Source organism: Scyliorhinus canicula, chromosome 12 (assembly GCF_902713615.1).
Source record: "Scyliorhinus canicula chromosome 12, sScyCan1.1, whole genome shotgun sequence".
Classification (NCBI taxonomy): Eukaryota; Metazoa; Chordata; class Chondrichthyes; order Carcharhiniformes; family Scyliorhinidae; genus Scyliorhinus; species Scyliorhinus canicula.
The window spans coordinates 100,916,523-100,929,748 of record NC_052157.1 but is presented as its reverse complement, the minus strand read 5'-3'; the positions used below and the strand labels follow the sequence as shown (position 1 = coordinate 100,929,748).

The 13,226-nt window shown below is 50.3% G+C and overlaps 1 protein-coding gene across 2 annotated transcripts in view; it reads right to left on the bottom strand.

Annotated features, from left to right (window-relative positions):
• Positions 1–13,226, bottom strand: part of ncf1 (neutrophil cytosolic factor 1) — a 162,423-nt gene that overhangs the window by 39,936 nt on the left and 109,261 nt on the right. The window lies entirely within an intron of this gene.

The window sequence follows — 13,226 nt, the reverse complement described above, 5'->3', positions numbered from 1 at the left end:
AGATGTTGCAAGCCGGGTAGATCCCGGAGCGGCGTCTCCTGGCTTCTATTGGCCACGCTGCACCACAGTGAGCTGCCTTTCTGGCACAGCGTGGCCATTGGATCGCGCGCAATGAATCAAGATATAGGTCAGTTTGGGTGAATCTAAGAAACAGCAGGGGGTAGCAGACATTGGTGGGAGTTGTTTATAGGTTGCCAAGTTGTAGTAAAAATGTTTGCACTATAAATCTCAGAAACTTAGAGCTGCATGTAATATGGGTAATAAAGTAATAATGGATCATTTCAATTTACATATAAACTGGGTATACCTAATTGGCACTAATGCTGGGGAGGATAAATTCCTGGAGTGTTTGTGCGATGGGAGAAGCACAATGAAGAACCAACTAGGGATTGGATTCTTTCAGATTTAGTATTATGTGATATAATTAACAACCTTGCTGTAAAGGAGCCTTTAGAAAATAGTGACAACAATATGATCGGGTTTTACAATAATGTTAAAAGTGATATAGTTTATTCTGAAACTAGGGTCTTAAATCTGAACAAAGGGACAATGTCGGTACGAGGGGAAAGTTGGCAATGGGGTGGACTGGGAAAATACATTTAAAAAATTGATTGTCGAGGCAATAGCGAGTATTTAAAGAAGTGTGGTCTGAGACACAAAAACCCAACAGGAAATGTGAATCAACTTTGGCTAACAAGAGAAGTTAAAGATTGCATCAGACCAAAAGAAGTGGCTCAAAAAGAACCAGACAAATGGTAAGTCCCAGAACTGGGCGTGCCTTTGAATCCAGCAAACGAGCACCAAGAAAAAGAGAATATCAATGTCAACTAACGAGAAACATAGAGGCTTCTTTAGAAAAGGTCAAGATTAGCAAGGACAAATCTAGATCTGTTGACAAATCTAGGGGCTTTTCACAGTAACTTCGTTTGAAGCCTACTTGTGACATTAAGCGATTTTCATTTAATTTCAAACTAGGTCTGCTACAGGTGGAGACAGGAGACTTTATAGTGGAGAATAGGGAAATGGCGAAAAGATGAAACAACCGTGTCTATCTTGAGGGAGGAAGATGCAGAAAATCTGCCAGAAATTCTAGGGAATCAAGGGTGTTGGGAAAATGAAAAACTCAAAGAAGTAGGCATTAATAAAAAAGTAGTGCTCAAAATGTTAATTGGATAGAAGGTTGATAAACCCCCTAAGACCAGATAAGCCACATTCCAGAGTGTTGGAGGAAATGGCTATAGAGATAATGGCTGGGATTCTTCGACCTCCCGCCGGGTTGGAGAATTCCCGGGGGGAGCCGCGAATCCCGCCCCACCGCACTGACGCCGGATGCACTATTCTCCGGCGCGTTTTTCGGGCGGTGGCGGGATTCCCTGTTAACGGCCCCTGACCGGCGATTCTCCGGGCCCCGATGGGCCGAACGGTCGTCCAGGTTTGCTCAGTCCCACCGGCGTGAATTATTCACCTAACGCACAGCAGAACCTGGCAGGTGAGTATTCAGGGACAGTCCTTGGGGGGGGGGGGGGGGGGGCGCAGGGGGATCCGACCCCAGGGGGTGGGCCGCCAGACATGCGATCAGGGCCCGCCGATCTGTGGCCGAGCTTGTTCCATGGGGGGAACTTCTTTCCTCCGCGCTGGTCCCCTGTAGGGCTCCGCCATATTGCCCGGGGACCGGCGCGGAGAAGAGAACCCCTTACACATCCGCGAAAATATGCCAGCTGGTCTGTGCATGCGCGGAAATACGTCGACCAGTCCGCGCATGCGCGAGATCACGCCGGCCGTTCCGCGCACGCGGGGAAGAATCCGGCGGCAACCTAGCCCCCTAGAAAGGTGATAATTCCTCACCTTGGAAAGCCATTGATGCCGGAGTCGTTGGCGCCGGTTTCCCGCCAGTGTGGGGACATACCCCTTTTTTCAGAGAATCGAGCCCAACAGATGCATTGGAAATTGGATGCACCTGGAGTATTGAGGCGCAGCTCTGGTTTCCATACCCAAGGAAAGATATACTTGTCATGGGGGAGTGCAACAGAGGTTCACCAGACTAATCCCTGCAATGGTGGGATTGTCTTATGAGGAAACAATGAGGAATCTGGGCCTGTTATGCTCTAGAGTTTTGAAGAATGAGAGGTGATCTCATTGAAACTTAGAAAATTCTTACAGGGTGTGACAGGGTAGATCAGATGTTTCCCTAGGTTGGTGAGTCTAGAACCAAAGGACACTGCCTCAGAATAGGGGGCAGATCATTTAGGACTGAGATAAGGAGGAATTTCCTCACTGAGAGGGTGGTGAATCTTTGGAATTCTCTGCACCAGGGAGTTGTGGATGCTCAATCATTGACCACATTCAATCAATAGATTTCTGGGTACTGATGACATCAAGGAATATGAGGATAACATGGAAAAGTGACAGAAAGGTGGATGATCGGCCGTGATCTATGTGAGTGGCGGAGCAGGCTCGATGGGCTGAAAGGCCTCCTCCTGCTCCTAACTATAGACAAATGTCAATTGGGATAGTGTTGGAGTAAAGGGTAATGATGGGAAGGAATTCCTGAAATGTGATCAGGAGAACTTCCTTGATCAATATATTCTTGGCCAAATTGGAAAGGAGACATTGCTGGATCAGATGCTGAGAAATGAGATGGGCCAAGTGGACCAAATGTCTCTGGGGGAGCTTGACTATCTAAATGAATTATTTGATGAAAACATGAACATACGAGATAGAAGCAGAAGTAAGCCATTCGGCCCCTCAAGCCAGCTCAGCCATTCAACGAGATTATGGTTGATTTGTTTGTGTTTCGAGTTCCATATTCAGTGACCCTGCTTCCATCGCTCTCTGAGGCAGAGAGTTCCAAATTTGCTCAACCCTCAGAGAGAAACAATTTCTCCTCATCTCTGTCCTCGAAGGGGTACCCTTAATTTTAAGCAGTACCCTGTTTAGTACCTGGTCACCGGCAGCACTCTACCCCTCCTGTCTTCCCCTCCTTCAATTTGAAAACCTTCACACTTACTACCAAAGTACAATGGTCCCTCTTTGCCAAACCCCTCTCCCCACCAAACAAGCACGCAAGGGTCATCGAAACCCATCTAAGCAGGTCCAACAGGCCCCTCTCCCCATCTCATTCCCTTTCACTAACTAAGACCTAACTGCTGGTAGGGTAGCCCCCACCAGGGTCCACACCTAAAGGATAAAGAAAAAGAGAAACTCACCTGCCCGCATCCGCTGCAAAGGAATAACTGAAACCAAATCCTTTGCAATTCTCAACATTCCACATGGGCCATGTATTGTCCATACTACTGCCTTAACCATTACCCCCAACTACATTGTCCCCCCATCACTCCCCAAACAGCATATAGAGTGGACACACCCTCCACCCTCCACTACAGAGCAAGAAACTCCAAATAACTAGAAATATATACAGAATACATCCCCAAGCAATCCCATTGCATCACCACCCATTAAAGTCTCATTCAACCCGTTTCAATTGGGTCCAAGTCCTTGTTCCTTGACAAAAGCCTCCGCCTCCTCCTCCGACGCCTCAAAAAAGTGATTGTTCGAGTCATACGTAACTCTCAACCTCGCCGGTTACACCATTCTAAAACGCACTCCACTTTTATGTAGCACGACTTTTGCTTTATTAAAGGTTGCATGCCTCTTCGCTAGCTCTGCCCCGACGTCCTGATAAATCCGGATGCTGCTTCCTTCCCGCCTCACATCCTGCTTTGGCCCATTTCAGGACCCGCTCCTTCGTCTGGAAGCTGTGGGAACGAAGTACCACTTCCCGTGGTGGCTCATTCGCTCGAGGCCTCTGTTGGAATGTTCGGTGGGCCTTATCCAGCTCAGGAGGTGACATCCATCTCCACCAGTTTCGCAAACATCTGGCAAAAATTAATCGGTTTGCCCTGGGCCCTCTACCCCCTCCGGCAGCCCCACCATCCTAAAGGTCTGTCTCCTTGACCTGTTTTCCAGGTCATAGAATCGTAACATTTACAGTGCAGAAGGAGGCCATTTGGCCCATCATGTCTGCACCAGCCCTTGGAAAGAGCACCCTACCCAAGCCCACACCTCCACCCTATCCCTGTAACCCCATAACACCATCCAATCTTTTTGACACTAAGGGCAATATAGCATGGCCAATCCACCTAACCTGCACATCTTTGGACTGTGGGAGGAAAGCGGAGCACCCGGAGGAAACGCACGCAAACACGGGGAGAACGTGCAGACTCCGCACAGTGACCGAAGCCTGGAAATCGAACCTGTGACCCTGGAGCTGTGAAGCAACAGTGCTAACCATTGTGCTACCGTGCTGCCCAGTCTCATGTTTCTCTCCTCCACTAGCAGCATCTTGGCTTCCAATGAGGCAATCGGGTCGCTATGCTGCGACACGATCCCCTGCACACCTTTCAGCACCGTACCATGCTCTTTCAGAGCCTCCGAAGGTTTTCCTAACGTCTCCTGTTTCAAGTCAAGTGCCTCCTCAATAGATGTTTTTGAGAGTCTTCATCATTTCCCTTCCTTGCCTTTCAAAATGTTTATCAAATTATTGTTTGAATTCATGTGCCATTACTCCAGTCAGCGTTTCCACTTTGATAGGAGGGGTCACGCCCCCAAGGTTGTCTCTGTCACCTTCCCTCCCAAGGAGCCTCGTACTCTCTCCGGCTCCGTCACACCCTTCTTTCCAGCAACCTTTTTTGTAACTTTTGACATAGTCACGTCGACCTTTGCCTTATACAATTAGATGGATCGGGATTGTCCACCAAATTCCCCCGGGAACCGGCAAAAAAGACCAAAAAACAAGGATCCTGGTGGGATCTACCTTATGTGCAACCTTCTCCTATCTGCTGCCACCGGATCTGCCAATATCTTTGCCCACTCATTTCAACTGTCTCTATCCCTTTGTAGATGCCTTGGGTGAAATTCTCTGCTTCTCGTGCCACAAACGTGACCCACAATCGGGTCTCCGGCCAAAATTGAGATCTGCGCCCCGCGCCGTTAGCCCTAAAGAGGTTCCCCCCCCCCACCCCCCGTGCCAGCAGGGGCATGCACAACTGGCATTTCCATGCATTTAAATGTATTTAGCACGTTTGACCCAGTATGTTCCGCGCCTACTCGATGCTCCGCCCCTCTCAGGCAGAAGTCACGTGGGGATGATTTATTACGAAGGTTATTTACGAATGGGGACTGAGCGCCAAGGCTGCTGAGGGGGAGAGAGAAGGTAGAAAAGTTTGAAAGACTGTTAAAAACTTCAGCTGGAGAGTGCCTGCCAGGGCTGAGCAGGGTGGGGGGGGGGGGGGGGGGGGGTGCAGGGGGCTCAGGCCACCGTTGCTGCAGTATTTGTTTTAAAAGCACCCATTTGGTACAAGTTACGGGCCCACTCTGCTGACTGCTCACTGTGTCCTGTACATGTTCACAGAGCCTCTGGTCATTGGGGAGCCCAACCCTCTGACCCCCAGCTGACCCATCGACAGGATGGGCGTGGTCAAGCTCAATCAGTGACACGCCGTGTGCTGCCACTCCTCAGGTCACTCATCAGAAGCTCAGCCCCACTGCAGAGGAAGCAGGGGCATACCAGAGCTCACCCCAAACAAAGGACACATGCACCGTGGTCATTGGCACCAACCTGGCACACAGCCCCTCTCAGGGCAGGGGCCTCAAAAGTTAGTATCAGCTAGCCCACCCCTCAGCACCACTAACTGCCTCCAAGCCCGGAATATCCACCGTGCTCCTGCTCCCATCCATCCTGTCCCTGGACAGATCATCACAACCTGAGTGTCACACCCAGGACCCACATCACACCACAGCTATGCTCCCATCAGACACACCTGCCTCACCACCATCCGTAAAACCTGCCCACACACAAGCCTCTAATCATGGAGGCGATTAGCACACGCTGACCCTCTCCACTGCACAACCTGGTGCCACCCTGTTTGTGGGATAACACACACCCCACACAGTGAGGAGACCCACAGGAGACCCCAATGGGGCCCCATACCCTATCACTGACACGGGTTGTGGCAGTCATCAATATCCCTATTGACAGGGACGGGTGATGAGAGTAGAGGCTCCCAGGAACCACTCACTAATGGGGACAGGGTGCAGTGTGAAAGGCAACATATGGGGGGGGGGGGGGGGGGGGGCGAACAGCTAAGGGATGGGAATGGGTTGGGGGGGGACATGTGGAGAGTGGAGCTAAAGCTCAATCAGGGTTGCTGTTTAGCTTGTTGGATCTGTTTAGACAAAAGGATATTCATCCTGCCAACAAGTCTTCTCTGTTCCCCCCACTGCTGAGAATGAATTTCGCAGTACAGTCAGCAATGCTCACTGTCCACTTGGCTGCAGCTATCATTGTGGGCCCACGGAGGCTGAAGGCACAGCACCTGCTCGGGGCGGATCGGTGCACAAGGGGAGACTGTGTCAGAAGAACAGGGGGCCAGCCGGTGAGGCACAAGTGCCATCCGTCCAACAGGCTGAGGAGGAGGTGCGAAGGAGACGTCACATCAGGCCCCGTTCATACCGTCGGCATCTGTCCTTCGAGGGCCTGCCAGACCACATGTGCCACCAAAGACTCCGGCTAACAAGGGAGTCCGTGCGCCATCTATATTCAGACAATGGTGCACCTGGCACCGCAAAGGTATGGAGGAGGATACCTGCTCCCGGTGGCCGTCTCTGGGTCTTTCCAGGGGCCATGCGGGGACCAGATGCTTCCACACTGTGATGGATTGCCTATGCTCCTGGGAATCGGACTTTTTCACCTTCAGTCGGGACACCAAGATTCGTGGGCAGCAGGATTTGCCACCATTGTTGGCATATCTCAGACCCAGGGGGTGCTCGATGGCACACAGGTATTCCAGTTCATCAGGGGGTGCCCTTCATTAATCAGAAGGGTTTCCACGCCCTGAATGTCAGTTGGTGTATGACCACCAGCTGCCCATCATGCACGTCTGCACGCAATACCCAGGCAGCACGTGCCACATATCCTGGTGAACTCGTCAGTTCCTGGCACCTTTGATGCCCACCCAAGGGTGCGGTGCTGGCTCTTGGGCGATAAAGACTATTCACTGAGGCCTTGGATAATGATGTCTGGAGGCTCAAGACTAATGTGGATAACCATTATAACAACATTGATGCAGCAACCAAGAGTGTCACTGAGCGGTGCATTGGTGTCCTCACGATGTGCTTCCGATGCCTGGCCCACTCCGGTGGGGCTCTCCAATATATCCCCAGGATGGTCTCGGTCATGGTGCTGGCCTGCTGTGTCCTCAACAACATCGTGCAGCAGTGGGTGTCATGCTGGAAGAGGAGGAAGAACATCAGGCCTCATCTGACAAGGAGGATGGCCAGGAAGAACCAGGCATGGAGCCTGGGTAGGCCCCCCAACACGAGCTCCAGGGCTGCTGCACATGGGACAACCTTATCACCTCCAGATTTGCCAACTAGGAGGCCTGGCCACCGGCAGGCCCACCACCCTGCCCCACTTCTCTATACTCTCCCTCCCCCCAACCCCATATGAAGTGGTGCCCCATCACCCATATTGAGCAGTTACGCAGATGGCGAGTGGTGATGGGTCACTCACTGGGTAAGCTGTCCTGCACTTCTGGCCCCGTTCCCTGCCACCTCTGAGGATGAGCCCAAGTGGAGCGTTCAATTATCCTGGGGACCATGCCCGGTGTCATCCTCCAACACCCACACCACCAGCCTCCCACACTACCCACAGGGCACACACTCTATCAGCCCAGCTCATCCCTCACACCCTTCAGACAGAGGATTGAGGCAGGTCGAAATGTTGGTGAAAAGTATTTAATGGTGACTATAAAAAAATTTCTGCCCTGATGCCTACCTCTAACCTGTGTGCTGCATCCATGCCAACTGGTGTCTAACTTCCTCAAGTGGCCTTCCGCTCCTTCTAGGTGTGATCTGAGACGGCACATCAAATGTGAACACGCCATGATGTGTATCTCGCTCTCTGACCTGAGGTACCTTGGTGGCCATTTTCTGAAGGGTTTGGACCTGGATGGGCCTGGCCCGGCCAATGTTCAGGTGTCACAGATGTAATCCTGTTATGCCCGTCAGGTGCACCGGTGTAAGGTGGAGGGGATTCAGAAGCGCTAAAGTGTTCCAGAATCTCCTCTGCGGGAGGCACTAGCCCCATCATTTCCTCCTCCCCTCGGGGTGCTTGATGACCCCCGGGCTACTCCATGGGACGGAGGTGAGGCCAGAGTGAGTTCCAGCAGCCCCATCGTCACCTGGAACTGCCAGTCCTGGAAACCCGCCCTCGTCTGAACCATGGTCTCGATGCCCTCTGCAATGGAGCACTGAGACTGTGCCACGTCCATCAGAGAATGAGACATGTCCCTCACTGTCTCAATCACAACCCTCTGTGACTGGCCCAGGTTAGTCAGTGCCTGGCCAACTCTCTCAATGCCCTCAGCCATGACCCTTTGTGACTGGGTCAAGCTCTGTAATGCTGCAGCAATGTCCATGCGGGCCCGATACATGGCTGCCCTGCGCCTCAGCCATCGACCGCACAATGTGACCCAAGCCTTAGACGTCGTGACCCATGGCTGTGACTTTTTGACCCAAAGCTTCCACCGCGAACGTCACCCGTTCAGTGTTGGCCTGGGTACCACGAATTCTCAGCACCATCTCCTGTGCCTCAAGGTGGTTGGACTCCTCCATCTGTGCCTGAAGACGCTGGCAATTTGCTGACATACCCTGCTGCAGATCCCGGCTCCGTGTCTGCATCTCCACCAGTCAAGGAATCATACTTTCCTGAAGCACTATACCTGGCCGGATGACAGCTGTTTCCCTGGATCGGGCAGCCCTCCGATTGTCCACTCCCTCAGGTGTTCCTATCTCCACCTGATGTGCTGCAGCATGTGTGACGTGCCCACCAGGAGGTGACCCAGAGTCTCTTCACTAAAATGCCCCATTGAGGTGACATAGTCTCTGTGATGGTGGAGGGTGCAGGTAAATGCAGAGCCGAGAAGTCAGTGTGGTTCCCGGACTGGTGGTCCGGGATGTTCTGGGGATGTGGCTGGGGGTCAGGTACCCCAGACGGGCCAGGCTGGTCTGATGGTGATCCTGGAAGACGAAAGACGAGACACACGGTGAGATCTTTGGAAGGAGAGGTCTGGGGGAGAGGGGTGACTAACTTGCTCTTGGGACACAGCTCTGCATTTGGAGCTCACTTGGTTGTTGCATGCTGACCTCTGCCTCGGAGATAGCCATCTCCTACAACTCCCCGACTAACTCCATCGTGCTCTGCTCGGCCTAAGGTCCAGGACACCCCTCCGAGCTTTTCCTGCTTCCTTCCGTTTGGGCCTTTTTTTCCCCTCGGGAACACATAAAGGGTGAGATGCATGGAGGTGGGTTCTATGGAGAGCATGTAGCTGGTGTGTGCAAGTGTCATGTGAGAGTACCTATAAGAAATGGGTGTTTATAAAAATATCTGTATGGATGTACCTTTAAGAAATGGGTGTTTATCAGTGATGTCAGAGTGTGGGTGGAGCTGGGCTGTCGGTCTGCTTTACTTTTGCTTTAGGCTGTTTGCTGCAGGGTGTGTTTAGTTTTGTTTCCAGAGAGAAGAGCTGCAGTGAAAGCCAGCAGATGTGCATGGATGTGTTCATTTGGATGATTCAAAGAGATAACTGCTCTCAGTAGAGAATTTAAACCTGATCTCTGTGTTTAAAAAGGGTCTTTTGTCTTCCGTGTTTGGGAATTTATTAAGGGTTATCTATAGAGTACTGTATTCTTTGAGGATTTATTGGTGTTGATAGTTGTTAAGATGTTTATTGTGGGTTTATAAAGTGTTAAATGGTTTCATAAATAAACGCTGTTTTAATCTAAAAGTTGTCATGTGAGAGTACCTTTAAGAAATGATATTTTAAGCAATGTACCTTTAAGAAATAGAGCAGCTCACATTACTGAAGTGATGTCAGAGGGGGGAGCTGAGCTGAGATCACTTCTGCTTTTTGGGGCTTTTGGTTTCAGTTTGAGAGAGAGCAGCTGAAAAGTGCCTGGCTGGTTTGCTGTGAGCTGTTTGAAAGGAAAAGCCAGTTTTGAGGCAAAGAGCTTGGCTGTGTCTGTGTTTGCAGTAAGCTGGGTCTGCGGTGATCTCTGCCAAGAAAGAATATCGCTGAATCATTTGGGTGATTTAAACTCATAATAGAAATGTCTTTAACCTGATGTGTTTCTGTTTAAAGGTGTAAAGTGTCTTGGAGGTTTGAAGGAACATTTTGAGGGATTATTTAGTGTTGTATTATTTTCGGGGTCATCTTTGAAGTGAGGGGTGTTAAAGGATCCAATGTTTATTTCGAAAGGTTAAGTTGAATTCATGGAATAAACATTGTTTTGTGTTTAAAAACCCACGTGTCCATAATTGTAATACCACACCTGGAGACCAAGCCATGTGCTTTTGAGCAAGAGGTTGGTTGAACTCCATGATACATTTTGGGGTTCTGAAAACACCGCTCCCATAACAAAGTACTGTAGATTTCTGTTGTATTATACCTGCAGAATAAGCCCGTGTGTTCCCCATAACCACAATCTATTCAAAGTTGTGGGTCAGGTGAACTCCATGATACACTTTGAGGTCCTCTAAATCCTGGTCCATAACACAAACCACCTGGCCAAAGAGGACAATACAGGTATTGGGGTTTGGTGCAGGGTGGGATGTGAAGGAGTTACAGGCAGATAGGTTTTGATTGGCTTCTATGGGAGTGGGGGTGTGATGCGAGGAGTGAGGGACAGGAGCGATGTCATGAGCACAGACGTGGTGACTTGCACGAGCCGCCCTAAGGAGGTCATTCATCTTCTTCCGACACTGTGCGCCACTCCGCTTGGTGAGGTGGACAGCACTGACTGTCTTAGGCACCTCGTCCTCCTCCCATGCCCAGTTCAGGATTGCAGGCTAGAACCTCCTGCCCACCCTGGGGTCCCACCTCTCCACCACCCCCACATCCAACATTCGATGGGGCTCTGACTCGGTGCATTTCGGGGCGTTCTCCTTTGGGCCGTCTCCTTGCCTGGAATGAGAGTGTGTGGGGAGTGGAGTGCTTATAAGCAGCTCCAGCTCTCCAGCACTAATTCCAGCCCCAGCGAATCTGACGCCGGCGGGAATGGGAATTGTTGACCCATTAGCATGTCCTGAATTGCTCCCAAACAGCGGCCGCAATGGGAATGGGAATTGCACACTATTTAGTCCTGCTGTCAACACTTCTCCCAAACTGAGAATTTTTCCCTTATGTCCTCTTCACAACTTACTTCCCTGCCTATCTTCGTCCAAGCCACTGACATAGATTGTAAATAGTTGAGGCCCCGATACTGGGCAGGCACTCCACTTGTTACAACTTGCCAACCGGAAAATGAGCCAAAAAAGATTTGTGACATCCTTTCAGTTCACTGTCACCATGGCAACTGCTAAATAGAAAACAGCCATTATTCACGCCACCTTACAGGTGACGAAAAGTTTTCAATGGAATTTCAATACATTCTGAGATAGAATGTTACACTCCACACAACATTGCTAATAATATGATGAATTAATGGTTAAATAGCAAATTTTAAGTAGAGAAATGCAGTTGGTTGGAACAGAGTGAGTTTCATTTCAATACAATGTGGAAAGGTGCAAATTGGAGAGAGCACAGCAACATTGTCACAAGTGTGTGAAACGGTTGACCATAGGGGCAGATAACTCAGAAAAGTGTTATAGATATTTCACTGTGGGTAGATTAGTTGAGCATTGCTCTTTAAAATAATATCAGCTGTGGCTCAGGGGGCAGTGCTCACCTCTCTGATTCAGAAGGTCTATGAGTTCAAGTCCCGCACCAAAGACTTGGGCCGTGATCTACCGGCCAGGTTTTGCCGGAAACGCAGTGCGGCACGGTGCAACCAGACTGGTAGACTCACCAGATCTAAAGCGACATCGCAATTGATGTGTTGGGTGCTCTGGATCCATGGAACACATACAGGCCACCAACACTTAAAATAGTACAACACTATTTTATTAAACTATAAACTGTTGAACATTCTCTTATTGTGGGTTAACACGATGTTAGATTAACTAAAGACCTGTGCCTATCCTAACCAGTCTAATCACTCAGCACATGGTGAGGATCTGTGCTGTAAACTATAAGCTCTGTACTTCTGAAAGGCTGCATCCCGAATGAGTGGGAAAACTGATGCCCTCTGTCTTTATAGTGAGTGTGCTCTAACTGGTGATTGGCTGCGGTGTTATGCATGTTGATTTGTCCGACTGTATGTCCATCAGTGTCTGTGTCTGCACCATGATATACTGGTGTATATTATGACAGCGATGTGAACCCCGCCCATTGTGGGTGGATCACTTTTTGGCAAATCTGCATATTAGAGCGAGACAGCTAGTCTCTCTAATGGGAATTCCCAAGATCTAATCAAGGTGTGGTATCTAACCCCCTTGCCTTGGGGGATCTTGGGTAAGCGCTGTTCAGTGCTTGTCTCCACAAACAGAGACCTGACGGAAAGGCGCTCGTGGGTGTGTCCCAGGGGATCGAAGGCCTCGGTGATTTCCCTCTGGGCAGGGTGGCACCCTGGCACTGCTGGTGCCACCCAGGCACCTTGGTACTGCCAACCTGGCAACCTGTCAGTGCCACCCGAGTACCAGGCTGGCACTGCTGCCAAGGTGCCAAGCTGGCATTTTCCCTGTGCTGAGGATCTGACCTGGGGGGTAACCTACGCAGGTGTGGGGGGGGGGGGGTTGCAGAGGGTGGGAGGAGGTTTGAGGACCCCTTTACAGGTGAGTTGGGGGTTTGGGGGTCGAGTCAGGGGGGGTCAAGAGATCGGGAATATTGTGAGCAGTTTTGGGACCCATATCTAAGAAAGGATGTGCTGGCCTTGGAGGAGATCCAGAAGAGGGTCACAAAAATGAGCCCCAGAATGAAGGGCTTGTCATATGAGGAGCGGTTAAGGACTCTGGGTCTGTACTTGGTAGGCCGAATGGCCTAGTTCTGCTCCTATATCTTATGGTCTAAAATCTAAGTTGATGCTCCAATGCAATACTGAGGTGCTGTCTTTGAGATGAAGAATTAAGAATTTAGCTGAGGGCCTCTGGTGGATGTGAACACTCTCAGCACTAAATTTAAAGAAGAGCTGAGATGATCTAACTTGTGTTCAGGCCATTATTTATTCCTCAACCCAAGAACAGATTGCCTCATTAAGTTAGCTGTTATATTTCTGACATTGCAGTATTGACA